Source organism: Felis catus, chromosome B4 (genome assembly GCF_018350175.1).
Source record: "Felis catus isolate Fca126 chromosome B4, F.catus_Fca126_mat1.0, whole genome shotgun sequence".
Lineage (NCBI taxonomy): Eukaryota > Metazoa > Chordata > Mammalia > Carnivora > Felidae > Felis > Felis catus.
The window spans coordinates 133,207,328-133,234,477 of record NC_058374.1 but is presented as its reverse complement, the minus strand read 5'-3'; the positions used below and the strand labels follow the sequence as shown (position 1 = coordinate 133,234,477).

The window sequence follows — 27,150 nt, the reverse complement described above, 5'->3', positions numbered from 1 at the left end:
TGGCTATTTCATGTCCCATCTACACAGCAGAAAACCAATGGGTTAGGAGAGTTAGCACAAGTGACTCCATCCAACTTCCATGCCGGGAGGATTTCAGAGGAATCCGCAGTACCCGATACGACAGGTTCCTCAATAAATGCTAGGGGTTTAATCGGACCGGCCTACAAAACAAACAGACCCAAAGGATACAGGCACAGTCCTCAAAAGCAGAATCAAACGGAGAAAGAACCAAGAAATCTTCTTGCTTCAAGGATACAAAAACCAACGAGAGAAAATTAAGCCAACTTGAAGGGAACAGTGGCTGTCCATCAGCCAGGGTTCAGCCAAGGCGAATAACCCATTAATTAACAGAGTGAGAGTTCCTCTGTATTTTTACTCTCAGTGGTAATTTGCTAACCAGTAAATATGGAATGACTTTTTTTTCTCCCTGGGAGATAAATGAGCTCTGGTTCTCCAAAAATGATACGTCTGGCAAGAGGTAGAAAACGGAAAAATGAAGTGTTTGGTCCATTAAGACTTGAAATTTCAGCAAAATACTTATTTCTGGTAGCTGGGTAAAAAAAGTTTGACAATTGGCCTTGGCAATTCCTCAACAGCTGAAGACGGAAGAATTTAGCAGGACCGGGCTGGATAAGGGCGGTCAGATGCCTTCAGGCTGAGTGATCTCTATGAATTTATTTTGTGTATCTACACCTTGCCTTATATTGTCATGTGTCATATCCGTGCTACCAGTAATAAAATCGTTCCTGTCAAAGTCAAGACAGGCTGAGAGCAATTTGCAGTTGTGAAGAACTATGGGCTGCAGGGAACAAACGGGACACAAAGAATTGGGGGGGGGGAGGGGTTCCTTACTCTGTGGTAGCCGTTGCAAAGGGTCTCCCGCCCGCAGGTGCCAAGAACAGAGCAGCACTCACAGGTCAAGTGTAGAGGAAAAGAGCTGAAATCCGGTCGGCTCTATAAATGCTGTTATCCGATAGTCAAGGATGAGAGAACAAAAGTCATGGGTTGGACGGACTGGCCCTGCGTTGACCAGAATTGAAATTCAGCCCAGGGATCAGTGCTTTTGTTGACCTTCCCCATGACAATGTGTTTCGGCCATTTGTATCCGACCCAGCCATTTGTTTGGGGATACAGCCTGCATTTTTAAATCTGTGCAGATGCTTACACAGACCCTGCTCTCCAGTCAGACGAGAATGTCACCAGATGTGACTAAACGTGCCTCCTTTTTTTAGCCGTTTAGATGTGAGAAATCCCTCCCATATCAGTCCGCTGCAGGAAACTATTTTTATCGGGGTCTTTCAACCCCAGCTCTGAGACACATGACAGATATTCCTACAAAAGTTCCACGGTCGACAATGAAATAAACCCCGTGCCAGACAGACTCGTACGTCAGGGAGGCAGAGAGGGGAGTGAGTTCTGTCTGCGATCGCTTTGAACTGTGGATAAGCTAAGTGGGGGTAGCATGGCAGACAGGGCAGAATTAAAATGTGATCAACGCAGCATCTGGTTTCTCTTCTCTATTCAGCTTCCACAGAAGTGAACATGAAAAAAGGGGAAGGAGGGAGGAGCAAAAAATAAGGAGAGACAGGGCCCCTTCTGGGAAAAACAATTCTAGTTAGTCCTGAATTCTCGACTGTGAATTCTGCCTCAGGAAGCCAGTGACCACTTTCACCGAGAGCACGTGGTGACAGAAATGCTCAGTTTGATCCAGGCTGGAGCCAGGCAAGGGGTGGCCGCTTCTGCCTCAATCTTTCTGCTGTCTCCCTTCCCCCTTCCAATCACAATAAATATATTTATACTCACTTGATTATGTCAGCCAGACAATACTCCCCTAATTGGCAGCGATCAGGGTTCCAGAACTGCTTGGGTGAACCTGCTGTCTCTCCATCAGGCAGAACAATAAGGGGCCACTAATGCAGTCCCCATTAACAATTTCCGGTGGAATAAAAAACAGTCCCCTGACTCGTGCATGGCAATGAATTTTCCTAACAGCTCCTAAGAGCCAACCCTTGAGGAACTCAGACTTACATGAACCTGCCCAGCATAGAATGCTTGTAGAAATCCTCCCCACCCCCAGCTCTAGTGCATAGAAGAAAACCATAGCCACTTCCTTCTGCTGGAGGTTCTTTTGTTCTTTTACTCTTTTCGTTTTTCTTCTACAGGCCTTATGGAGCTAACTGTCATTTTTGGTTCTCGGTTCTTTGTCAATTTCAGGGACATCTGGTACACAGTTTACTGCATTTGCTAGCTTTGGTATTTGTAGCGAGGGAGGCAGTCTTTGCTGTGTGTGCATGTTCATTCCACATGCATAATTTACGCACACATCATTTGGAACTTGAGTGCCGTCGTATATTTTGACATTTAAATGTTGACGACCACAGTCCCGATCGTAAGCAATTGCTTCCTAAGTGTTTATTAAATGAATGAATGCACCAGCAAGGCGAATGTCATTCATTCATTCGTTCATCAGGCATTGGAATGCCTAGTAAGTGCCAGTATGTGCCTTAGTACGTGCTAGATGCTGGGTGTTCAGTGACGGGTACCCACAGTCCCTGGCCGCAGGGAGCTCACGGTGGAAGGGTGGGAGCCCGGCAGGTAAACAGGCAATTGTAAGACACCACGGGGACACCGCGAGAGAGCCCCGGGCAAGGTAGCGCGGAGCTCTCAGGAGAGAGACCTTGGTCTACCTAGGGCAGGGGCCGAGACAGCGGTGTATGTGGAGGGGTGTCCTGAAGGTGGTGAGGCTTAAGCTGGGGCTGTAAAGCGCTCCAAAAGGGGTGGCACAGTCAAGGACAGGACATGAGAAAGAGCAGGGTGTGAGCAGAGGGCTAGAAGCTGGAGGGCGTTTTGGGAAAGCGCCGAGGCCAGGAGTTGACAAAAATAAAGTAGAGCCCAGGCAGGATCTGGAGGGAAGGGGTCTGGGTGGAGTAAAGAAAGGAGCTCCAACTTCATTTAGGACCCAAATTCCTCTGGATGGTGCCAGAATGTGGACACACACACACACACACACACACACCCCAAAGCAGACTTTGGACCTGCTTTGGAAGCATTGCTGAAGTGCAGTAAGGAGATCCCGTCATGTCCCACACCCGTCACTCATGAGCTGGCTTCTGTATGAGCAAACTGAGGATGTGGACTTTGTGGGCTCTGAGGTTTGTGCAGAGACCACACCTGGGCCTGTTCCCTGTGCAAACCGTGGGGCTCTGAAGGAATGAGGCCACCTCTGAGCAGCACGCAGTATCACAGCATCGCTGTCTTACAGGACAGAGATAGGCAGGCATACTGAGTGCGATGCGGCAGAAATCCTTAAGAAGTATGCACAGGAATGTACCGTGTGATGGAGATAATCTTACTGTCCCTAGCCTAGGTCAGGGTCTCATTATCTCAATTCTGAAGAACCCCCAATTAAATGCACAGCACGGATCCCCGCTTGATTACATTTCTCTGCAGCACCACTTAGCTTATATCCTTTCTGCTCAAAAGCTTGATGACTCCTCTTTCCTTATAGAATCAAGCACTAAGTTCTGAGAGTGACATCCGAGGCCGTCCCCAATCTGTCCCGTACCCTACCTGCTACAACCTTCACCTCAGCCAGGTGGGGCCCCCTGCAATGGCGTCCATGCATGGCCTACGTGACACCATCTACAAGGCATGGCAGTGCCTTATAATTGCCTGTTGATGTGCCTGCCTCCCACCCTCCTGCCTCCTGCTTTTCCTTCCTCCAGACCCCCACTAAAGGTCCAACTCAAATTCAAGACGATCTCCTCTAGGGACGCTGTCTGGTTATCTCTGGACTCTTGGGAATCCTGTGTGACACTATGTTGTCCATTAGTGACCGTGAATTTCACTTGGCGGTTTGTGTCCTACTTCGCCAGCTAATTTGTCAGCTCCAGAGGGTAGGAACCAAGCCTCCTCCCTCTTTGTAGTCTATGGACCTAGCTCAGTATCCTGCTCGTGATAAATAATTGCTGATGATGGCTTTCCTGCACTATAGCTTCTAGGAGACCATTGAGTAAAATCTGTGGGAGGGATGATCATCATTTTGTTACCACAGTGCTGTGGCCCGAAGTTCTTTTTCCCTCTTCTTGAAAAATCTTGGAGAGAGTGGTTTGCTGCCACCATTTTGGAGTAAAGAGAATGTGAAACATTTCTGCTAGGATCCGTAAACAGTATTTTCCAGGCATTCCTTCAGAGCTTAAAGTTCACCCAGCAACGAGCTATTTCACAGATCAAAAGGCGCATATATGCAATCCACCAGGAGGAATAATCACTCTGCTAAATTTAAAAGGGAAAACGGTCGAACCCTCCAGCTTGAAAGTAGAAATGGTTTAGCATCACACGACTGAAGAGGAACACGAGAGACTTACTTAATTTTTGGACCCCAATGTTTGGTTTTTATTGTACGTGTTCCATTGAGCAGCGCATGGGATTTTTCACAAAAGAAGAAATGGCGTTAAATCAATAAGGAAAATCACCATTTCCTTAGTGATCCAAGAGCATTTAAGGAAGCTGAGCTCTGCCAATATGTACAACTGTGCAGAATTTGTAACTGGGCAGTTAAAACCACCATCTAAGCTGGCAGCTGTGATTTTCCCAGAAGCAGAGCTTCAGAAAGAAAAATAGCTTTTAAACTTCAGTTCCAGTTTTGCAAATTGGATCTGTTCATGAAAAACCGTTTTAAGTCCCAGGGTCTCTCTTTCCTCATTAGCAAAGGATATGATTGTTTCTTTTTACCCACATGGAAATTCATTCATTTACTCCACAAATATTTATTGAGTACCTATCATGAATCAAACACTGTTTTAGGTGCTGGGGAAGCAGATATGAACAAAAGAGGCAAAGTCCCTAACCTTGTGGAGATTGTCTTCTGGCCGGGGGTGGGGGGTCAGATAATAAGTAAACAAGTAAGAAGACACATACTGTGCCAGGCATAAATAATGGAAATAATGCTACCATTTTATTGTACTTGGAAAATTAATTTCTAGAAAATTAAAAACGAAGACTCCTCCATGAATATTATCTTAGCTCGTATATGTCACATATTATTAAGAGGTATTTTAAAAAATAACTAGTAAAGAATACATAGATTACTCTTTACACGTGACTTTGACATTCCCTACTGACTTTCCAAAGGGTGGGCAGCCTTGTGTCTCTGTCTTTTTCCTAGACCCCAGGCCCCAGTCATAACAGCACCAAGGAAGGTTCCCGGGTGACATGACGTTCAGATTGTTCCTAGGTGTTCCATCTTCCCCAAAGACTCTCCTCCTCCTTTTTCCAATCCTTGCCACTCGATAACGCGGCTCCAAAGTCACTTTCTCTGTGTAACCTTTCCAGACCCACCAAGGAGAGCTGAGTTCTCCCCCCCTTCTGCCCCAAGGGTATCCTGGCACTTTCTCAGTCAACTACATCATTTAATGGAAGATTTTTGCAATGATTTGTTTCCTTCTGTATCTTCCCTCCTAAGCTGTAAATTTCTCCAAGTAGAGAGGGTCTCGTTTGTAATTTTATAGCACAGCACAGTGCCTGGCACATAGTGGGCCCTCGATAAACATTTGATGAATGAACGAATGACCTTCCGTCTCTTCTGTTTTGGCTTGTGCTGAGCTGTGCAGATGAGAATGAGGTGACTGTGGCAATGTGACAGAGGAAAACCAACTGACTAATATGGTAAAGACCTTTAGTTTGCTCTTACAAACAATGGATTTTAAACATTTGAGCTCATGGGCTGCAGATGATAAGGAATTTTGAAACCAACGTTTCCTAGATGATATTTCTGTGTGTACTAAATCTGGATGGTTGAGAAGTTCAAATAAATGATTAAAGCATGTAAAGCAGAACGATTAAGTCATCTGGATCATTTACTGCAGGAGAGAAACTTAAAGAGACTTAATAATGGTTCTTAATGAAAGGAGAGATTGTATTCCAAGGACAGCTAAACATCCTCCCTCTGCATGCACACAAAAGGAGACAAAATGAGATTACAGTGCTGGGAGACTTACGGTAAAAACAAAGAAGTCAGTTTCAGGTGGGATGCGGGAAGTCATTTCAAGTTATTGTTGCAAATAACTCACATGTTGTGGAAGGCTTGCTCAGAACCAGGCATCGTTCCAAATGTTTTACCATGTGTTATTTCACCAGATCCTCACAACCAACCCAGGCAGGTCCGTTTTTTGGATGTATTTCTCCCATTTTACCGGTGAGGAGATGGAGGCGCCATTACTGATGGTTAAGTAACTCACCTGGGCGGCACAGCTGGGAAATGGTGGTGCTGACGCTCCAGCCAGGGCCGCCTGGCCCCCGAGCTGTTGCTCTTACCTACTCTGCTTACGGCTTTACTAGAGGCTGAAATAGAAGCCAGACAGACCCTCGTCTCAGGACGGAGACCTAAAACTTAGCCCACGGAAGCTCAGTAAGTTCCTGTGGCTCCTTTAAATTTGAACAAGAAAATCCTTGAGCACATAAACTGTCCTTCATTGCCAGGGCAACTAGTTTTCTCATGGGCTTCACTACACCAATGTGTGTGTGTGTGTGTGTGTGTGTGTGTGTTTGGTGAAATTGGAGTACCTGCTTTTCTTTTCTTTGTTCTAGTGAGTTGGTCTACCAGCTCGTCTTTCTAATGAGATGTTGGGTTTTGTTTTGTTGTTGGCAGTCCGCACACATGGTTTAAGCATCCACATGTGTGTGTGTATTTATAAGAGCAGACACCAGTCGAGTCAAATTTAGATGTTATGATTTTAGCTCCAGAGTGATGGAATTTACTCTTGGGGCTGAAAAGTCAGCATCTCCTCTGTTCTTTTTTCCAAGGCAACCTTGTTTAGCCTGCCCTGGGGACATAAGCAGGGGGGTCATGGGCAGCACAGAACAGGGGCAGCTTGCTGAGCAACTCAGATGCTGAGCACAAGGAAGTCAAGGCTCCTCGGGTCCTCGTGCTGTGCCCCGGCTGCAGGATGCCTGGAGGCTTGCTCCGGGGAACCAGGGCCGCCCAGTAGGAGCCCTGTGAAAGGGTGTGAATGAGTCACTACACTTTTCAGGTTGACTGAGATGACTTCTGTTGATTTTCTTCGAATTTAGATCTGTTATCAGTGTTCACACATGGGGCCTAACGGGAAGAAGGGTGAACATTTTCTTGATAGTGCCTGGCCTTTGGCAGGGTTGTGATAAGATTTGGGTTAAGATGTGACTCTGCAGGAATGTGTAGGTCAGCATGTGTGTCCCGGGGTGTGCTGAGGGCCTCCAGGGGGCATGCTTCAGTGTCCTGAGCTGGGAGGAGACCCATCAGGTTAGGTACAAATGTTTTCTGATGTTGTATACGAGTCGCCTGGGTTGGTACTTACTATTTTAGGGCATCTGCAGGCTCTGGGAGTTGGTCAGACTTTAGGGGCCATAGTTTGGGAGAAACACTTACTTTTTAACATGGGTCCCCCACCATGACTAGATAAATTATCGGTGCCTCGTTTAAGGGTTTGGGTTCTAGAAGCTCACTTAACTTTTCTGGTCTGTTTCCCCATCTATAAAATGGATATGACAATGGTACCCACCCCCTTGGGCAGGGCTCAATAGATTAATACATGTCAAGTGCTTGGAGCAGTGCCTGGTATTGAGTTAGCATTAAATCTGTATTTATATTAATGCACACATCTTTGTTGATACAACTTCATATTTGGCAGAGGACCAGTTTCAATGCTTGTGCAAAATAGGTGCTCAGTAACTGTTTGTTAAATGTTGAAGGAATTAGAAGAATGGATTTAGTGGCATATGTGAATGGCAATTTGTTCTGCTTTCTCGGGAACCTACAATTTTGGGTCAAACTGGACATTAGATTTAATCCGCTATAGAGAAATATTTCAAAAAAGTGGAGTTTTCTGCAGTCAAACATCCGCTTCTGCAGAAAAGAAGGGAACGGAGATGATGGTTTTGCGTGAAGATCACAGTGGGAATGACATGAAAAATTGAATGGAAGGACAGGTAGCAGGGTCCATGACTCTAAAGCAAATAAAGAGAAATATCTAATATAATCAGACACTTTAAAACTACAAACTTATGTTAATTTTGAGTCTACAAAAATAAAAATAAAAAAAAACAGGAGTAAAATCTCTGACCTGTATTTACCTTGTATTGATTTTCTAATAATGACAGCTTAAAATGAGTAATTTAATTTAAAAAACAGAAAGAAAATGAACAGTCTAATGTTTTAGGACCTGGTACGTTTTAAGAGTGCATTAATACGAGGTTGAATCGTGTGAAACTGCCACTTCTTTTGGTGAAAAATGGTCAGACATTGTCAATTTCATACGGTTCAATTTAAGTTTTTTTAAATGTTTATTTGATTTTGAGAGAGAGAGAGAGAGAGAGAGAGAGAGAGAGTGAGTGAGAGAACACGCGTGAGCTCGAGCAGGGGAGGCAGAGAGAGAGGGAGTCACAGAATCCGAAGCAGGTTCCAGGCTCTGAGCTCTCAGTGCAACCCCTATGCAGGGCTCGAACCCACTAACCACGAGATCATGACCTGAGCCGAAGGTGGAGGCTCAACTGACTGAGCCACCCAGGCGCCCCATCATATGGTTCAATTTAATATATTTAAGCTAACTGACACTAAATCAAAACACTTATGTTACCTTGCCCTTTATTGCCTTTTAGCTATGGCTATAGAACTGAATTGGCCAATTTTATTTGTCTTAGCCTCTTTTGCCTCTCAGAATTTGTGCACAGTCGGTGCTAAACAAATGTTTTGTTAATTGAGTGGGGTTTCTGTTATCTTCACTCAAAAATTAGGCCTAAATTTTGTTACACTACCTAATGCCAAGACTGCCCTTAAAATATAATTAACAAAGTGTTAGCTTCATTTCATGTTTCATGATTTAGATAAATCCTTTCTGTTTCTTATTTGGGCAGCACTGGGAAGCTAATTTATACATTATTAATATAACGTAGAGGCAAACAAGACTCCGCTTGTGCACACAAGCCATGACAAGAATAAATTCAGGTCAGATATATTTTTGCAATTAAGGAATAGTGTTATTATAATAATGAGAAATGACTGTTTATGTGACTTATCTCTGCACATTAAAACGCATTATAGACTCATAAAGGAGGTGAATGGCAGAATCAGGCAAGCTTTCTCCTGAAGGTTCCAATCATTTAGGACTCGGTCGAGGCATCCAAAGTGCCCGGCGATGAACCGAAAATGATAACCTTCAGGATCCCCAGGAATGAAGAGTTTCATTATTATTCATATAAGATTTCATAACAGTTGGGATTGGTCCAAAAGTTAGGAAACGTACTGAAATAACCGAGCAGGCAGCACGAAATGATTTTCAACGCAGAAAATAAAAATCTTCTATGGGGGAGAGGTGGAGAATGTTCAAGGAAGAGTGTGAATAACCCATGAAGTATTACACCTGCTTGGGCCTCAATTTTCCCCTATTTGCTACCTACCCCCTGGAAAATATTCATTCCCTATAACATCTGTGGCTGCAAGCGTGAATGGGATCATGCCTTAAAATGCGATGCATTTCTTAGAGGGAGAAGCCAGGGTTCTAAAATGCGTTATTTAGGGTTTTGATTGACCCAGAGCTGTGAGAACAGCCACGTTGCATAAGCAGAGCTCTGAGAAAGCAGAGTTGCTTTCGTTTTTCAAACAGAAGAACCACAGTCCTCTCTCTGTTTATATCCTTAGACAAATCAAAGAAATGTGCAAGAGAGGGCTCACGAAATCACCAGTTTTAACTTTCCCCCCAATGCCATGGATTTTTCTTAGAGATTTTTCCCCCTGAGTGTGAGGCACGCATGAGTCTGCTCGGTCTGTGCTGTCTAATGAGATCCCAGCCCAAGGGGATGAGTTCCTACAATAATGTTGTAATGCTAATTACATTCTAGAATGGTTAGGGCAAGAATAGTTCCAAACATACTCGAGGTAATAGCTGGTCCTATATCCAGAAGGTCAACAGCTCAATCAAAGAGAGAAAAAAATGAGCATATCTTAAGAAAGAGTTCAAGTGGTTTTATACAAGAGCTCTCATTAAGTCTACAAGAACACTTAAAATACTGGTAGAGCGAGGTAATTCTATATTTCCCTTTTTAACTCATTGAAAGCCCCCGATTTCAGGGTGCAGTGTCTGAGAACAAGAGGCATCTGGCAGGTGAAGGGGAGGTCGTGTGTTGTTAAGGAGTTGGCTGGAGTTTTAGGTTTGGGGTCCGTGCCAGGACCGCGGCACAGAGTTTGACAGAAGCGGGGCGTGGACTGCTGATGAAAAAGCAGAGGTGAGGCTGGAGAGTTTGGTATCAGATGAGGGCTCTGGGCCAATCTTGTAATACAGTAACGACACGGCTTTAAACCGTGATGACAATAAATCCCTCAAATAATTGCGCATCAAACCGCTATCCACAAAATTACCATCTGCTCTCATCAGTGCAGAGTCCATAATGGTGTTGGATCTTTTCCCCATTTTCCCCTTTTTCTATGATTTCTTTTTTTTTTCAATTTTTTTAATGTTTATTTATTTATTTATTTTGAGAGAGAGAGACAGCATAAGCGGGGGGGGGGGGGCAGAAAGAGAGGGGGACAGAGGATCTGAAGCAGGCTCTGTGCTGACGGCAGAGAGCCCCATGTGGGGCTCGAACTCAGGAACCACGAGATCACGACCTGAACCAAAGTCGGATGCTTAACCGACTGAGCCACCCATGTGCCCCTCTGTGATTTCTAATGAACACAAAAGAGGAGCGATCGGAAACTGTACCCGTTGCTTTCTGTTTTAGATGGACTGAAGTTATCTTTCATTTAGAAGTGCATAGTATTTTAATCTATTTTTAAAATATTTATTGAGCACCTATTACGTACTTGGCAATAGTCATATGGCTAATCGTTTTAGAGATAATTCCTAAAAAAAGACTTTCTGCTCTGCCAAAGATAAAGTATTAAAATAACAAAACAGCTCAAGGATTTTTTTTAATGTGCTAAAAACTGGTGCTTTTCATCCTCCAAGAACCCCCCCCCCCCCACACACACACTCTGCACAAGGAGATCCTTTCAATAAGGGTGCGATGCAATCTGGCATTGTGTGAAGCATAGTCTAAGAACTAACAATTTCAGGGGGACCATGTTCAGTAGAGAAAATACAACTAAGCTGGCTGGAAGTGAAGAATGATTTTTATAATTTAAATTACAGGAAAACTTCAGGGCTAAAAATCAGGTGACAATAAAAGTTACTCAACTCACTTCAAAGTAGGAGTTTGCAATGTACAGGAAAGGACAAAGAGGAGTAATAAAAAGCCTCTATGACCCCACCACACATGGAGTCTTTGCGACTCTTTTTAATAGGCCCTGTTCCATTTTAGATGGGTTACGTGCGTGAAAATATTTCCATGTCTGAGACCAGTCTCTGGGGATAAAACCTTTTTTGGAGGCCATTTTTGGTCCCTGGAATCCCCTTTTAGCCTCTGGCAACTCTACTTTGCGTTGTCACTGGTAGGGGAGGGCCTGGCAGATGCTAGCACGGATCCTGCCCTTCGGCACGTCACAGTCTATTTGAGGGGATCGAACCCCTCATAAATAAGGCTGACATGAGTGCTGGGGAGGAAGACTGATTCTGTCTGGGGAAGGACTAGGAAGAAGGGGCAGGTTTGGGGCTAGCCCTTCAAGGCTGGCTTGGATTTAGGAAGGTGGCTATGTGGGGGATGGGGTAGCTTCAAGCAAGAGGGAAGGCCTTGTTCCAGAATGGTGAGCAGACATGGTCCTTGGAACCGAGTGTATGTTCTCAACAAAATGGGCGTGCTCTGGCTGTAAAAGACGTTGAGGGGCCTCTAGCTTATTGATGGGGAGGTCAATGCCCTAAATTCTCTCATTTCCTTTTCCAACTGTGCTACTGAGTCTTGCTGAATTTTTATATATCATCCAGCTGCTTTTTAAACCCTCAAATCATGTAATACGGTCATAATTTACCTTTGGAGAGCATGTTACAATTTATAAATGGCTTTTTTATCCACATTATTGCGTTTGATCCACATAACAGCCCTGTGACACCGCAGGCTCATCTCCACAAGCTATTTCCTCTGAAAGTAACTACTACTTATAGAAACTACTAGCTATAGAAATCAGAAAAATTTCCACTAGCAGCCTTATTGTGTTAGAAGTGCACACCAGGATACAGTCAGCAATTTGGGAGAAATGAAAGAAAGGGTCCTGAGATAGATAGCGATGGAGAGTCACAGGAGGATGATGGGATTGTAGCTTTGGAAATGAGTGATGCAGAAGGTAGAGAGGATGGAGAGCGTGTAGGGTAGCGGTCCATTAGGGGGGTGGGTGGTGGTACTTAGCACAGTACCGAACACTCAGCAAGCCCATAGTCAATACCCGTGCCACCACGAGTGGGTGTTGGGTGTGTATCTTGAGCAGTGCTAACAGCACAACTCAAAAATATAAAATGGTGGCTTTTAGAACACGGGTACAGAATACAATGAATATTCTTTTGTAACATCGAGGAGTGAAAGGGTGGGTCAACCTGGAGGAAGGGAGAAATGCTCATCTCTTTTGATGCCTCTGTGTTGTCTCTCGTTCTGCAACATCTCCATCTATGGTGACTTTATAAACTGCCTCTCACATACCGAAGCAGCGCACTTTGGCAACTACTTTGTAGAAGCTAAAACAACCAGGACACCATGATTGCTGTAATCTAGTTGGAATGAGTCTTACTGACTTTGGGTACATCAACATATCCATTTAGCCTGATGCAAATCAGTTTACTTTTCTACTTAGAGACATGATGTGAAATGAAATTAATCCAGTCGCAGCAAAGTGAGCGAATTCACTTGAACAAATCCCTTTCTGTGGAAAAGAATTTTGTTTTGCAGCTCATTTGAAACAAAATCCACATGGCAGTATAATGCCTTCTCTGGAACTGAACAAATGCATTTATCCCAGTTTTATTCACAGCTAAATTCACATCGGAGCTATTTTATATGATAGCGTACTCTATTGTCCTCAGGTGAGGGTCACAGTGAAAGTATTTGCAGAATACTTTCTGCAGTGGAACTTAGCCTAAGGACTCTCACCCCAACTGGACTATGAACTCAGCAAAGAATGACAACTCCTTCGAGAGACAAAAGAGGCTAATGAAAACCAACAAAACCCAACATGTATCTTTTTAGATTCTCTCTTCTTTGCCTTCTATTGTCAAAGGGGCAGTCAGCACGCAGTATACATTTACTAAATACATTTTGGTGGTGACTATCACAAGCAGGCAGGACTTGGAGAGGATTCCAGGCAATATCAAAGGGATTAAGAGGTTGGGGAGAGGATCCTAGGGTGCCGTGCTAATGCAATGGAGATCCTTTACCCTAGGAAAGAGAAGGCTGGGTACGGCCATTCTTGGGTTGTTCAGCATACTGAATGTTAGCACATAGCCACCCTGGTTGGATGAAAGAAGGCCCATTTACATCTCACGAAGGGGATTTGGGCTTAGGAATGGCGAAGAAGCTTGACTGAGATGGATTATAAGGTATCAACACAATCTTTAAGACATCTTTCTCTGGAAATTTTACAGTTGAAGGGTAGATAATCTTTCTGAAATGATTTCGGTGCGGTGCAGCAGGGAACTGACCCCAACGACCTTGTAAGCTCTGTTGCAGTTCTTCTCCCATGATTTTTCACCAGCTGGTGTCAGGACCTGGCTTGATCCTTGCCTACTGTTCTCCATAGCTGGAAGCACTTGACCCCTTCCTGCGAGTCTACCATACTGTAAACTCAGCACTAAGCCTTTTCTCGGTTGGGAGGGATTTAAGAAGCTCACTGTGGCTGAACGCTTGGCTAACTCTGCCTCAGGTCACCCCCTGCAGCAGCCGGGCTCAGAGGTGTCCCAATTCTAGCGAATGGGATTTTGTCTTGCTCCTAAGTCCCTGTTTTACTGGATTTACCTGAAATCCACTGTGTCCTCCGAGGCTAACACCTGAAATCCTTTCTTGTTTTCCAGGCCTAACATCATTTGGGGATCATATCTAGTATCCACTCTAGGACTGAAGCTTTGTGTCTCTCCAACCTCCCCCCAGCTCATCTCTGGTGTCCCGTCTCTGAACCCCATCCCTGTTCCCTAAAGCTGACTGTCTTTGTGCACGGAGCACTGGTGACCATGTGTTCTAGATGTCTCTTTTCACCTGTGGCTGGATCCCCTACTCTCTTCCTCCCATGTCCCTACCATCATCATTCAGGCCACTGCCAGCCTATCTCTTCTCTGGCCGTGTTGTGACATACCACAAGGCTCCATTTTCCCATGGAGTTGTGTAATGTATGGTTGCACGTCTGACTCTTTACCTACAAACTATACACCTCCGTAACAGGTTTTCTCAACATTATTACTATTGACATTTGGGGCTGGTTAAATCTTTGCTAAGGGGGCCGTCCTGTGCAATGTAGGATCCTTAGCAGCATTGCTGGCCTCCACCCACCAGACACTGGTAGCATCCCCCACCCCAAATTATGACAACGAAAAATGTCTCCAGGAATTGCCAGGTGTCCCCGGCAGGGAGGGGATATCAAATAGCTCTCTGTTGACAACCCCTGTTCAACAACAACTCAGAAAGTCAAGAGTATTTTAAAGCCAGTGATATATACTTTGAGAAATAGTTGGATGTGTATAAACTCTTTAAATCTGGTAAAATTTTAATTAACTACTCTAAACTCTTAATCAACACGAAATGCAATTTTACAACTGTATTATGATACAAGACGGATGCTGGGTAAAGTGGGGTGAAAACGCTGTACCGTAGGGCAGTTCTTCTCATATTTTATTGTGCATAAGAATTACCAGGGGAATTTTCTTAAAGTTCAGATTGCGATTCTGAGGCAGGGTCTGAGACCCTCATTTCTAACAGGCTCCTAGGTAGAATCAACACTGGTGTTTGAATAGTTGATAGCGATGCCATAGATCAAAATCACTGGGGAGGGGGAGGGGAGGAGCTCTTTGAATCTTAATGATTACAAGGTCATGAGAGCAACATTAAAATTTGCATTAGAGTGACAGATTAGGAAAATGCGGATGTTCCCTGCACCTTTCTGTAAGAAAAGAAAAAAAAAAACTGCTCACAAGTGTGAGTTTTGAAATGCAACATTTCGATCAGCTGGAAATTAGACATGTTATACAAGTTATTGTGAGTTCTCTGCTTTGGTCGGGAAAGAAAACCTATGATCTGCTAAGCTAGTTTGGTAAGACTTTTAGGGGTTTCCAAAGGTCTGACAGAAACCTAAACTTTAAGGTCTTTGAAGTCCTCATTTTACTAACGGAAGAGGTTGGGGTAAGGATGCAGCTGGGGAGGGGATGGAGAGAGAAGAATCGCTTTAAACCAAGCTTTGCGACCAAACAGATACACCTTATCATGTTTACTCAAATCACAAATAACTGCACTGAAACTGTACTGACATCACAAGAAATTACCATGGCCCCAAATCAGACCACTCAGCTACAGGTTTAAAACAGTTGCAATGAATGTTACTTACTATAACGGACAGTGGTAAGCATAACCAAATCTTCCAAAAGCTGCTGAGAGCCTGAAATAACATTTTCCTCCTCTCGCATGATATGCCTCTAAGGAACTTGTACTTAGAGTTTTGTAGACAGCGGACTCACTGTTGTACATCCTTCGGAAGGAAATGGCCGTTCACATTTCTTCCCAAGTCAGACAGACTGAGGCTCACTTATCTGTCTAAAGATGTAGACTTGTCCAGGGTTGCAGACAATTCACTGATAGGAAGAAGATAATGAAGTCCTGATCCTTTTTGAGACCTGTTCTGGGGGATCCAACATGAGACTAGCTATGCCAGCAACAAATACCTGCTGGGAGACAGTACTGGTTTGCTAGCTCTAAAATAATTTTTAAATGTTTATTTATTTATTTTGAGAGACAGAGAGAGAGAGAGCGAGCTAGAACAGGAGCAGGGGAGGGGCAGAGAGAGGGAGACTGAGAATCCCAGGCAGGCTCTGCTCTGATAGTGCTGACGCGAGGCTTGATCCCACAAATCGTGCGATCATGACCTGAGCCAAAATCAAGAGTCGGTCACTTAACCAGTGAGCCGCCCAGGCGCCCCTGAAATATTTTGATAGGTTGTTATCAATATGACTTAGTACGGTAGGGATAAATGTCTTTGCGTTTAAACCTCTGTGCCTAGGCATGTGTGTGTGTGTGTGTGTGTGTGTGTGTGTGTGTGTGTGTGTGTGTATGTGTTTAATAGCATAAGTAGAGAATAAGGAAGATCTGGCTTAATAGTAACGCATGGGAACTCATGGGTTTTAGTTGACCACAATTTCGGTATGAGTCAGCAGTGTGACACAAATGCCAAAAAGGCTAATACAATCTTGGGCCATGTTAATAGAAATATAAGGTCTAGAGCAGGGGAGGCAATGACTCTGTGGTGTTCTGCATTGGCCAGATGGCTCCTGGAGCGCTCTGTCCCATTCTGGGCACCATGATCTAGGCGGGACCTTCAACTGGAGTCCGTCAGAGGTGGGCACTTAGAATGATGATGGATGCAAAATCCCATCATGGGAGAGGAGTCACAAGAACCAAGGATATCAACGTTTGAAGAAGACGATTTAGGGACATAACTGGAAGTGAGAGAAGAGTGGGCTATCTGGGGAAAGAGCCCGAGGCACGGTTTCTAGTGGCAGAAGTAACATTTCTGGCTCCTCCAGGGGAAAAAAAAAAAAACAAACCATGAGAGCCTTCTCAACACTTGTCATTTAACATAAGTAAATGGATAAAATAAATGGGTCATCAGAGAAGAAGACCCAGTTCCTCCCCTGATTTCTGTGAAGGATGCAAGTGTGTGCATACACTTATGCCTCTTCATCAGGCCACCTCCCTCTCCTGCAGGTGCACTTCCTCCAGAAAGCTCTTTCTACAAAGTCCTCCTTGCCCCACTTGCTCTGTTATCTCCTCGGCATGAGTTGGGCCCCGTGGTTCTCATTTGCCCAGTTTCCCTAACAGCTTGTATGTTCCTTAGGGGAAAGGAACCATTTTCTTTTGTTTTTATTACCCTAAACGTTCTTGGTAGCTCTGGGTGTCGTGAATTAGGGATTGAGGGGATGTCTGCTGATGGGAGCCCAAAGATGAATTAAAGTAACCAGACAGGTAATTTTTTGTAGCATCTATATGACAGAGCATTACAGCTTGTTCTCTTGATGATAATAGCACCTAATTGACCCTTCACTTCATGAAATAATTTGAGCTGACAAAGTTGGCTGAGCAGTAAATCTTACTTTTCCCTACATCTTGCATTTTAATGGACTTTATTTATGTATTCATTTATTTTTTGAGAGAGAGAGAGAGAGAGATTGCGTGTGCACTTGCGCAGGCAGGGGAGGGGCAGAGGGAGAGGGAGAGAGAGAATGTTAAGCGAGAGAATGCCCAGCACGGAGCCCTACATGAGCTTGATCAGGACCTGAGCCTAAATCAAGAGTCAGACGCTTAACCCGGTGAGCCACCCAGGCGGCCCTTTACATCTCGCATTTTAAAATAAAAACTGTGTATCTGTGCTGGAAAAAAAACCAAAACGTTCTATCTAAGAGCACCATCTGCCTGGCTGCAGGTCTTAGGAATTGCTCTCCAGCTAGGGCATTTTTTTGACTTTACACTTTCTCCTTCTTTGTTTATTTGGGTATTTACCAGGTACCAGTGTCACCATCATACAAGACCTAGTTGATGAAGTGAATTAGTAGGCTACTTACCAATACTGGTCTAAGAGAGAGAAATGCCGTAAAAGGAGTTTGACTACACAAGAAAGCACCATCTTATGCATTTTATAAATGAGATATTGCATATTCATATTATGTCAGAGGTAGAGAAGTGCTTTCGGGGTAACAATGCATGTCACTTCCTAAGTGTCCTGTGTAGCAGGTTGAAGAATGGTGTGGTTTCACTCAAGGACAGAGGAGGGGACAGGGCACGGTGGGTCATCCACAAAGCTGGGGAAAGAGCACAGAACATAGGAGCAAAGAGCAGACTGCTCTCATCGCTGGACAGTGTTTCTTCCCACAGTCAATGACCTGACACGCTACTGAGCAAATTATATACTTCTCGGTACGAAGGTGCTACAACTCCATTCGCCAGCCTGAAGGTCATTGAGAAAACTCACAAAGCAAAAGGACTGAGCAACAGGGCCCCCGATTTCGTGTCTCTGGCTAGTCATCACAAATAAAGATTTGTGGCAACCTTCCTGATGGTTGAGGTGGCCGGCCTAGCCCTGTCGATAGTACTAGGCTCAGACTAGTCCAAAGGCCTAGAGCAGGGCGGTTCCTGCTACGCGGAGCAGACCTTGGGTTCTCAGGGTCTGTCCGGCAACTGACACAGGGAGCATGAGAATTTTCTGCTTGTCTTAGCTTCCTAGAGAGACTCAGAATTAAGCTGGGACTACATCATGGATTTTGTGTCCTTGGCAGCATGTGCGACGGACATTTTTTATAAATCTGAAACAAATGCTAACGCGAATTTGTCCTAATTACACGGACCCAAAGATTCTCCAGATATCTCCCCAAGTAAAAGGCTCGGTCACGTCCTTTCTACTTGCAGGGCTTCTGTGTTCAGCGCTGCAGGCCTCTCACGGGTCTCCGATTTCCAAGCACATTTCAGGGACGTTAAAGGAAATAACTCTTAATAATGAAAAATCAGATGGAAGGTTTAGGTCTTTCAAGAGGAATAACCTTTATAGAAGGATAAGGTTTATCAGCCCCAAATAAGTCCATCATCATTATTTATTTCCATATTATACTCGGAACTAACCGAGAGGGATAATAAATAATCGCGGGATGTCTGTCTGAGGCAGAGCACAGAGAGCAAGTCCGCTGCGAGGCAGTCAGCCCTGCAGGGAAATGAAGCAACCGGTCGAACAATGAGCAAGCAGCCCACAAAAACACTATTATGTTTATAGCTTCTAACGGGATTTGATATTGCAAAGGGACCCATCGTGACCTGGACACCAGCTTGTGTGACCTCCAGGGAAGGATGAAAGGTCTTGCCATCTATGGCAGAAAAGGTCATTTCTCTCTGTTCTCAGACCCAGGGGGGGTCAAGTAGTTTGCAACAGAACCAAAAAGGCTCTGGAGCACATGGTCTAACCTCTCAATTGACCGCGAAGGAAACTGAGGCCCAGAGAGATTACGAGGCCTTGTTTAGAGTCACGCAGGTAGTTTCTAGGAGAGCCAGCATTCAGATCTCCAGAAGCCCATCAAGGGTTCCTGTGTCCCCAGAATGCTGTGCCCGGACCGGTGTCGTACAAGGAGCCCTGCGTATCCACTTCACAGCCTTGGTCTTAAGTCCTGGCGGATGTTAGCAAAATGACCTTGAGAGGGTCACTTAAATTCTAGAGCGTTGCTTTTCCCACACTGCAACACTGGAGGTAAAACATGCGGTGTGTCTACCTCAAAGATCAAATGAAATAATGTGTGCACACTCTTCTGAAAGACTTTATAGGGCCCAAGATAAAATAACTTCAGATAAAGGAAAATTTTCTTGTCGAGAATGTATGTGTAGACTCCAGGGGAATTCATGAAACACTAGAAATTCTGTATAAAGTTGCATATGGATGAGTGCTAGACACCCCCCCCTTTTTTTTAATCTCCCTGAGGAGTTTCTATGGCTTCCATTAGTTTCTAAATGTGTGGCTGACACTCTCTTCCGACCCCTACCTTACCACTGCCAGTAAGAATCTATGTGCTATGGATATCAATGTATTTATGATCAACTTCAAAGCTTGATGTATTCAAATTTGACTGTATTCATGTATTTAATGTATGGCTGAGATTTTCCTGCTGGCCTTGGAGATTCCATAATCCATATTTTTAGAACATAAATCTATTCAGGGGAGGAAAGCTAATCTGACCTCACATTTTGCTCCATAAAAGACGGGAAACCTATGGCCTATAAAATGACAAATAGAAATTTTTTAAAATTAATTAACTTATTTTGAGAGAGAGAGAGAGAGAGAAAGAGAGAGTGTATACAAGTGGGGGAGGGGCAGAGAGAAGGTGAGACAGAATCTCAGGCAGGCAGAGCACCGTCAGCACAGAGCCCGATGTGGGGCTCGAACTTGGGAACTGTGAGATCATGACCTGAGCTGAGATCAAGAGATGGACATTTGACCCACTCAGCTGCCCAGTCTCCCCAGTGAATAGAAATTGCAAATGACCGATCAACCAGGGATTTTGTTATTTTTTTTTCCTACTTGTGTACCTCCCTCGTAATATTTCCTGGTTATCTGAAAGAGATTTCTTTAAAGCCATATTTAACAAGTGAACTATCTACTTATTATTTACTGAGTTCCTACTGAGTTCTCAGCAGTTTGCTTCCAGTATTTTCCCATAAAGCACTAGACAAAAGACACAAATCATAAACCATTTGTAGGCTGCCGCATTACGCCCGTGGTTCTGGAAGGCTGGGCGGCGTGGAGAAAAACAAATGGAAAAGTATTATTCATGACCAATTGATCAATTAGGCTGCTTTTCATTAAAAAACATAAAAAGGCAGAACCAATTTAGCAATGGCTGTGTTCGAAGTGCATAAAAACATTATTAATGTTGGATTTTTTTTTCCTCATTTATTCTTAGTTCTCTTTAGAAAATTACACTTGAGAGCTTTCTGTAGGGCAATTGAGGGAGTGGAGAAGACAGGACTGGAACCCTTTTGTAATGCTGATGAAGGTGCAGGGACGGACACTGGTTTTAAGGCCTTTTCTGCATACAGTTCTTTGTTTCAGAAGCAGAGACTGCCTTCTGGAATATCTGAGAGTATGAGATACCCAACCAGGGAAGTTACCTACTTGTAAGACTCATCCATCGTCCCATAAAGAAATCCAGTGGGAGCTTTTATAAATTTGACAATGGCTATCCTCCTGTGTTTTAGTGGTAAAATCTTATACGGTACAGAAATGTGGAGAATGAGAGGGAGTTTTTTCCCCTCTTGACTATATCAAAATACCATCTCCTGCCCCAGGGCTCTGCGGACTCATAACTTCCCTCTTGTATTATTCCTTTCTGTTTGCTTCCTTCCTATTCCTTCATGGTTCTATATTTTTCAGTTCCTAGTGACATCTTTTGTTGAAAGTTTCTCATACAGAGCCTTAAGCTATGTAAACGCAATAAGTATCCTCATCTATGCTTAATGTACTGTTATCATTCAGATGAACAAAACCTAAAATATATCTTGGCTCCCAGATTTTCAGTTACTTACAAGAACTTAAAACCTGGGTGGTGGTGGCGTGAGGTCCTGTTACTGATTCCCATTTGGTTCCATTTGTGTCACTTCTCATTAAATGTGCCTGTCTTCAGAAAGACACCATTTTAGGGACTTCACATGTATAATTTACAGTTGCTCCTTGAACAGTGTGCAGGTTGGGACACAATCGAAAATCTGTGTATAACTTTTAGGGGCGCCTGGGTGGCTCAGCTGGTTGAACGTCCAACTCTTGATTTCGGCTCAAGTCACGATCTCACAGTTCATGGGTTCGAGCCCCACGTTGGGCTCTGCACTGATAGCGTTGAGCCTGCTTGGAAATTGTCTCTCTCCCTTTCTCTCTCTGCCCCTGCCCCGCTTGTGTGCACTCTCTCTTAAACATTAAAAAAATAAAAAAAAAAAATTAAAAAAAAGAAAATCTGTATTTAACTTTTGACTCCCCCCAAACATAACTACTGATATAGACTACTGTTGACCAGCAGCCTAACCAATAACATGAGCACTCGATTTACACCAACTTTGCTTGTTCTATGTGTCATACACTGTCTTCCTACCATGAAGTAAGCTAGAGAGAAGAAAATGTTATTAAGAAAATCATAAGGAAAAGAAAATACATGTACAGTCCTGTACTGTAGTTACGGAAGAAAATCCAAGTGTAAGCGGACCCGTGCAGTCAAACCCGTGTTGTTCAAGAGTCAACTATATTTAGTTTCCAAAACAATGCGATGAGATAGGTACCGTTATTCCTCTCATTTTGTAACTTAAGAAACGAAGGCACAGAAAGACTAGCTTGTCCCACCTGGCCCAGGTAGTACCTGGAGGATTGGCCCCAAACCCACAGCAAGCACCCAGGAAATGTTCCTTATTATTGTTGTTGTAGTTGTTACTGCCTGAATGTATACATTCAATAATGCCTGCTATTGCTGCTAAAAGTGACGAATTTGTGGGTCTAATCCTTCCTCAAAGTGTACAAAACATGGATACGATCCCTCAGCGGAAGAGTTGATTTTGGCAAGGATTATCATCTAATGCCATCAGGTGAAGTTTGTTGGGAACTAAGGTGCGACCCCAGCACCAACGGTCACCTCCTCAGGTAACTCGTTAATTGCAAAGGTGGAGAAAGTACCTTTACAACGAGAGCTCCCTGGAGTGAGGTCGCTACCTTGAGCCATAATCAAACTGACAATCCCAGATAGACGGACAACCTGGCACTATGTTCCTCCTGATGAGATGTGATATGGAGCAGCCTGTAAAAAACGCTTACTCGAAATCTAATCAATGTGTTAGTCAAAGCTTGGAGTTTACAGGAAACACAGGGGGCAGAGGAGTAAATTAAATGACACCATGAGGGAACAACAAATCCAGAACATGGGGCATTCTACAAGATAACTGGTCTAACTCTTCAAAAAAATCCAGTTATTAAACAAGAAGACGTAAAGGCCGATTGCAAAATGTGCTTCTCTTTATAAAAATTAGATCCTACTTTGTTTTTAAAGGTACAGAAGGTGTTTGGAGGTCAGACGGTGAAGGTTAGATACGGTCTAAATATTAGATGATATTAAGGAATTAGAATTCATCTTCTAGGTATAATGTTAGTATTGTGGTTATATAGGAGAATGTCCCTATTCTTAGATGTGTACCCAATTATTGAGGAGTGAAGTGTCATTTTGTCTGCAACTTACAAGTACTTCAGAAAGAAATCCAAAAGGATGGAACACATATGGTAAAAAGATAGCAGTTGGTGAGCCTAGCAGGCGAGTCTAGAGGTATTCGTTATACTAATACTTCAACTTTTCTTTATGTTTGGACAATTTCCCTCACTTTCTTCATAAAATGTCTTACATCGTCTTTGGAGAGCATATAAGACTTTTATCTTCCTGTACTTAGTAATAATTTCTTTTCATTCTCTATAATGTTTGTCAGTGAATGCATATTTAAAAAGAACAGTGTTTTAAAAAATTGCTTACTGACTGTCTATTGGCTCAAGCTTCTTGAAACCTAATATTAACATTGTTGAAGAGAGCTCAGTGCCTAATACAGGGTCTAATACATAGCAAATGCCCAATACATGTTTGTAATGCTTACTTGTTAAATTTATTTTGTTCCTGAGAATTTTAAAGTGGCAGGCGAAAGAAAGGAAGAAAGAAAGAAAGAAAGAAAGAAAGAAAGAAAGAAAGAAAGAAAGAAAGAAAGAAAGAAACAGGGAGAGAAAGATGGAGACACATGAGGCTGTGTTGATCCTTTACAGATCAAGATATGCTTTAGCAAATACTCAAAATAGACAAAATGGGGGCCAATCAACCCCATCTTTTGATTCAAATAACTTAGGTCTCAAAGATTCTTGACCAAATTTTGAATTTGTTTTACGAGGGTATGAAAATGAAGAGTCTATCCCTAGGATGAATCCAGCAGCAACTAACTGTTCCTTGTTTAAGAATTGGTATTATTCTCTGAGAATCACAAAATTTGTGGGAATCGAGATCAACTTCACCTCTTCCAGAAGGCAGTGGTTCTAAAGGAGATGGTTTCAGGCAGTAAGGGGTATATATTTTATATAAAAGTGGAAAGACAATGACCAAGTTTCAAAGAAATAATCCATAATGATATAATTTTGCATTTTCATAGTGCCTTTTTCCCAAGGCACTTAACATCTGTGCGAACTCATTTATTCTTATAGTATCCCTATGAAGTAGGCTCTATGAAGAGCAACTGAATTAGGCTTATGAAAGGAATTTCATCAGGACCTAAGATGCAGAAGATATTCAGAAGAATATCATATAAGCAATGGGGGTATTACTCATATTGATATTGAGCAAATTGATAGCCTCCCTCCCCTCTGTGTCAGTAAAGTCATTTTAAAAAAGAACCTATCACAATTTAGGGAAAATAAGATTCCTGTTTACTACATGAGAGACACTCCAAGTCCAGTCTAAAAAGGTAGTTTTATTCAATGACACAGGCCTCTGTCTACAAAAAACAGAGTTCTTGAAAAGAGTCCAAATAATCATTTTTCAAACCTGAAATCTAAATGCACTTAGATGGCTCTAGATTTACATGGTGTTCTTTGTTTAACAGTGGATCCTTTCGTAAAGAGGTTTGCTTTCATATTATGTTATAAACATGAAGTTTTATAGACAATGTTGGGTCTACTTATAAGCAGAATCTGCTTATATTAAATGTTCTTTCTGAAACCAAAAATAACAAACAAAAAGGTGACCCAACTAAAGAACGAATCAGTCGATGATAAATGCAGTTGTGTAGAACAAAAGATGCTTCGGCCTGAGGATTCCCACCTTCAGACGACATAACATGAGCACATGCGATCTTTTCCATTGGAGTTTTAGACCCTAAACATTTCCCTCTTAATTTATCTGGGGATGTGTGTTTTCAGTACCGTGCAGATGAAGTTACACATACACTAGTAACAAGGCCTCATTCCAGGCACATAAACACGGTATTTTTAAGTTAGGGGAATCCTTGGTGGGTATACTCAACCCTCATATTCAGGAGCAGTTGGGACAGAGAACATAAAGGAGTTTGTCTTCAGACTCGATGCCTGAACTGGACACCATCCTAAGGACATGGCGCTAGTTATCAATAAAGAGACAAAGATTGACGATATTCTCTCACAACCTATTTCACTGTAAAGTTTTCTCTTTGTAAAGAAATCCAAAGTGGTGTTCTTTGTAAAGGGAAGATAAATATTAAGAGAAATAGAAATGTAAGTAAGACAGCAATCCTGGCCCCATCGTGCCAAGGTTCACTCATTTCTGCGCAGCCCGCCATCCCCACCTTCAACAGGGATTGAATGCTGACTGTGGAAAGGGAGGATTTCACCTCTGTAATGGGTCTCAAGTCTCTCCCTGGGGTGGCTCAGAAGCCAATTAGTGGAGAATTTTGTGTGCTGGGCTAAGTAAGGAACAAGTTCCTTTGCTGGAAATTGAACCCCATCACCAGAAGCATTGAGAAGGCCAAAGATTCACAGACCTTTGCTGATGGAGCACAATGTGAAAAAGCAATATTTAGAGAGCCCAAGGGATTCATTTTAATTCAATTTGACTCACAGAGAATATGCTGCAAATTGTAAAACTGTTCAAGATCTCTAGAGTATATGGCCCGGTGTTGTATAATGACATACCTTTTTGAAGAGAAGAGGTTGAGTCTATGTCTTGGCTTTGACACCAAGTTAATAGAATCCTCTCTTGCAAGAAGGAAGGTGAAGTCTCACGTCAAAATTACTGCATGTCAGAGTACAGGTCCACCTTGTGTCTTCCAAGGACTGCATTAAAACAGGGTACAAGCTCACACATCCATTAATAGTGCTTCCTTCTCTGCCTTATTTCTTACTCCCTCCTCCAAACTACCCCCCGTTAGCCCTGTAGTCTGTAGGCAAACCACACAGGAACTAGCAGATACAAGGGCTACAGAGAGTTGGGCGTGAGCCTTAGATTATGCGGTTTTGTTTTCTTGCTGCCAGAGTTGAACTAAAATGCAGGAGGTTCTCTGAAACACTTTTGCTTCTTTTTGCTTGGTTTCAATTTTAACAATTTCCCCCCCGAACAATTATGTTCACATAAGAAAATCTCTAATCCTAGAGATGATCCATCAACAAAGCTGCTGCCGCTCTGAAGGAAAGCTCCCATTTTCTCTTAGTACATTGAAGAATCCAGAGAAAAATTAGGACTTCTTCGGGGAACTTATTTCATATCACCCTGGGATCACTCACAAAGTTAAAATCCCAGCGAAAAATGCTTTCTTAGTACACTCAGCCCATAATATTATTCTTAGTCCGTAACATTACCCTTAATGGGGGGAAAGAAAGAAAGAAAGAAAGAAAGAAAGAAAGAAAGAAAGAAAGAAAGAAAGAAAGAAAGAAAGAAAGAAAGAAAGAAAAAGAAGCAGCAGTTTTGAGCCAGGATTAGTTCTAACCCCGGTTTTGCCAGTCAGGCACGAGCTGGGACTGGTTACTTAGATTTTTGAGATTTCCCTTTCTCCTGAGTTGGTTGGGCTAAAGGACTTCTAGGATTTAAAGGTTTTTCACTGACCTAAGGTTGTTGTCACCTTTAGCTTCCTTTGTTCTAACCTTAAAATTTGTAAAAAAAAAAAAAAAAACAAAAACCCAAACAAACAAAAAACAACCCCCCCCCCCCGTAGGTTCCCATACCAAGTGCAGCTTGTGAAGGCCTCTTCCTCTCTTTGCTCTTGCTAGAAAATGGATTGCCAACGCTGCATCTTTGCACAAAATAAGAGACGTTGCTACTTGCTACATGACACCAGTCAGAGTTTAGGGACTAGGCCCAAGAGAAAGAGGGAAATGTTGGCTCACAGGCTCTTCCTAGCATTAATTCCTTGAAGGCTAAGAAGGAGGGAATCATATAAGACTCAGTTTGGGGGCACCTGGGTGGCTCAGTTGGTTGAGCATCCGACTTTGGCTCAGGTCATGATCTCAAGCCCCACGTTCTTTGAGTTTGTCAAGCCCCATGTCAGGCTCTGCGCTGACAGCTCAGAGCCTGGAGCCTGCTTCAGACGCTGTCTCCCTCTCTCTCTGCCCCTCTCTGCTCATACTCTGTCTCTCTCCCCAAAATAAAAATAAGTATAAAAAAATAATAAGAAAAATAAGACTGTTTGGAGTTCTAAAATTTAGACTCACGCTACATTATGAGATGATATCCTTTTTTAACTTTTCGCCCCCTTGTACCTAAATCTTGTTTGAAATTTCCTTTTTTTGGAAGGGGGAGTTCTCCTTGGTTATAATTGCTCAGCAATTTTATTGAAATAGAAAAGAAGAATCTGGTTTGGAATCATCAGCATATTTTGGTCACAGTAGGTGCTCAATAAATATTTATTGAATGAGTTAAAGGAGGTCATTTGCTATTCCCAACTCCTTAATCCAGGATTTTCTTTTTGTTAATGCAAGCTTGTTAAATAATGCAAGTTGTGTCT

At 43.1% G+C, this 27,150-nt stretch overlaps 1 protein-coding gene across 6 annotated transcripts in view; it reads right to left on the bottom strand.

Moving 5' to 3' along the window:
* GRAP2 (GRB2 related adaptor protein 2) overlaps positions 1–27,150 on the bottom strand; it is a 67,691-nt gene that overhangs the window by 36,190 nt on the left and 4,351 nt on the right. The window contains exons 1-2 of one of the 6 annotated variants that reach the window (XM_045062405.1): positions 26,372–26,387; positions 25,346–25,486 (exon numbers count right to left, since the gene is read on the bottom strand). The gene's annotated coding sequence lies outside the window, so the exon portion shown is untranslated. Of the gene's footprint in view, positions 1–1,803; positions 8,361–25,345; positions 26,035–26,371; positions 26,388–27,150 lie in introns of those variants that run through there. The other 5 variants (XM_045062404.1, XM_045062406.1, XM_023257504.2 and 2 more) reach the window with 5 other exon arrangements.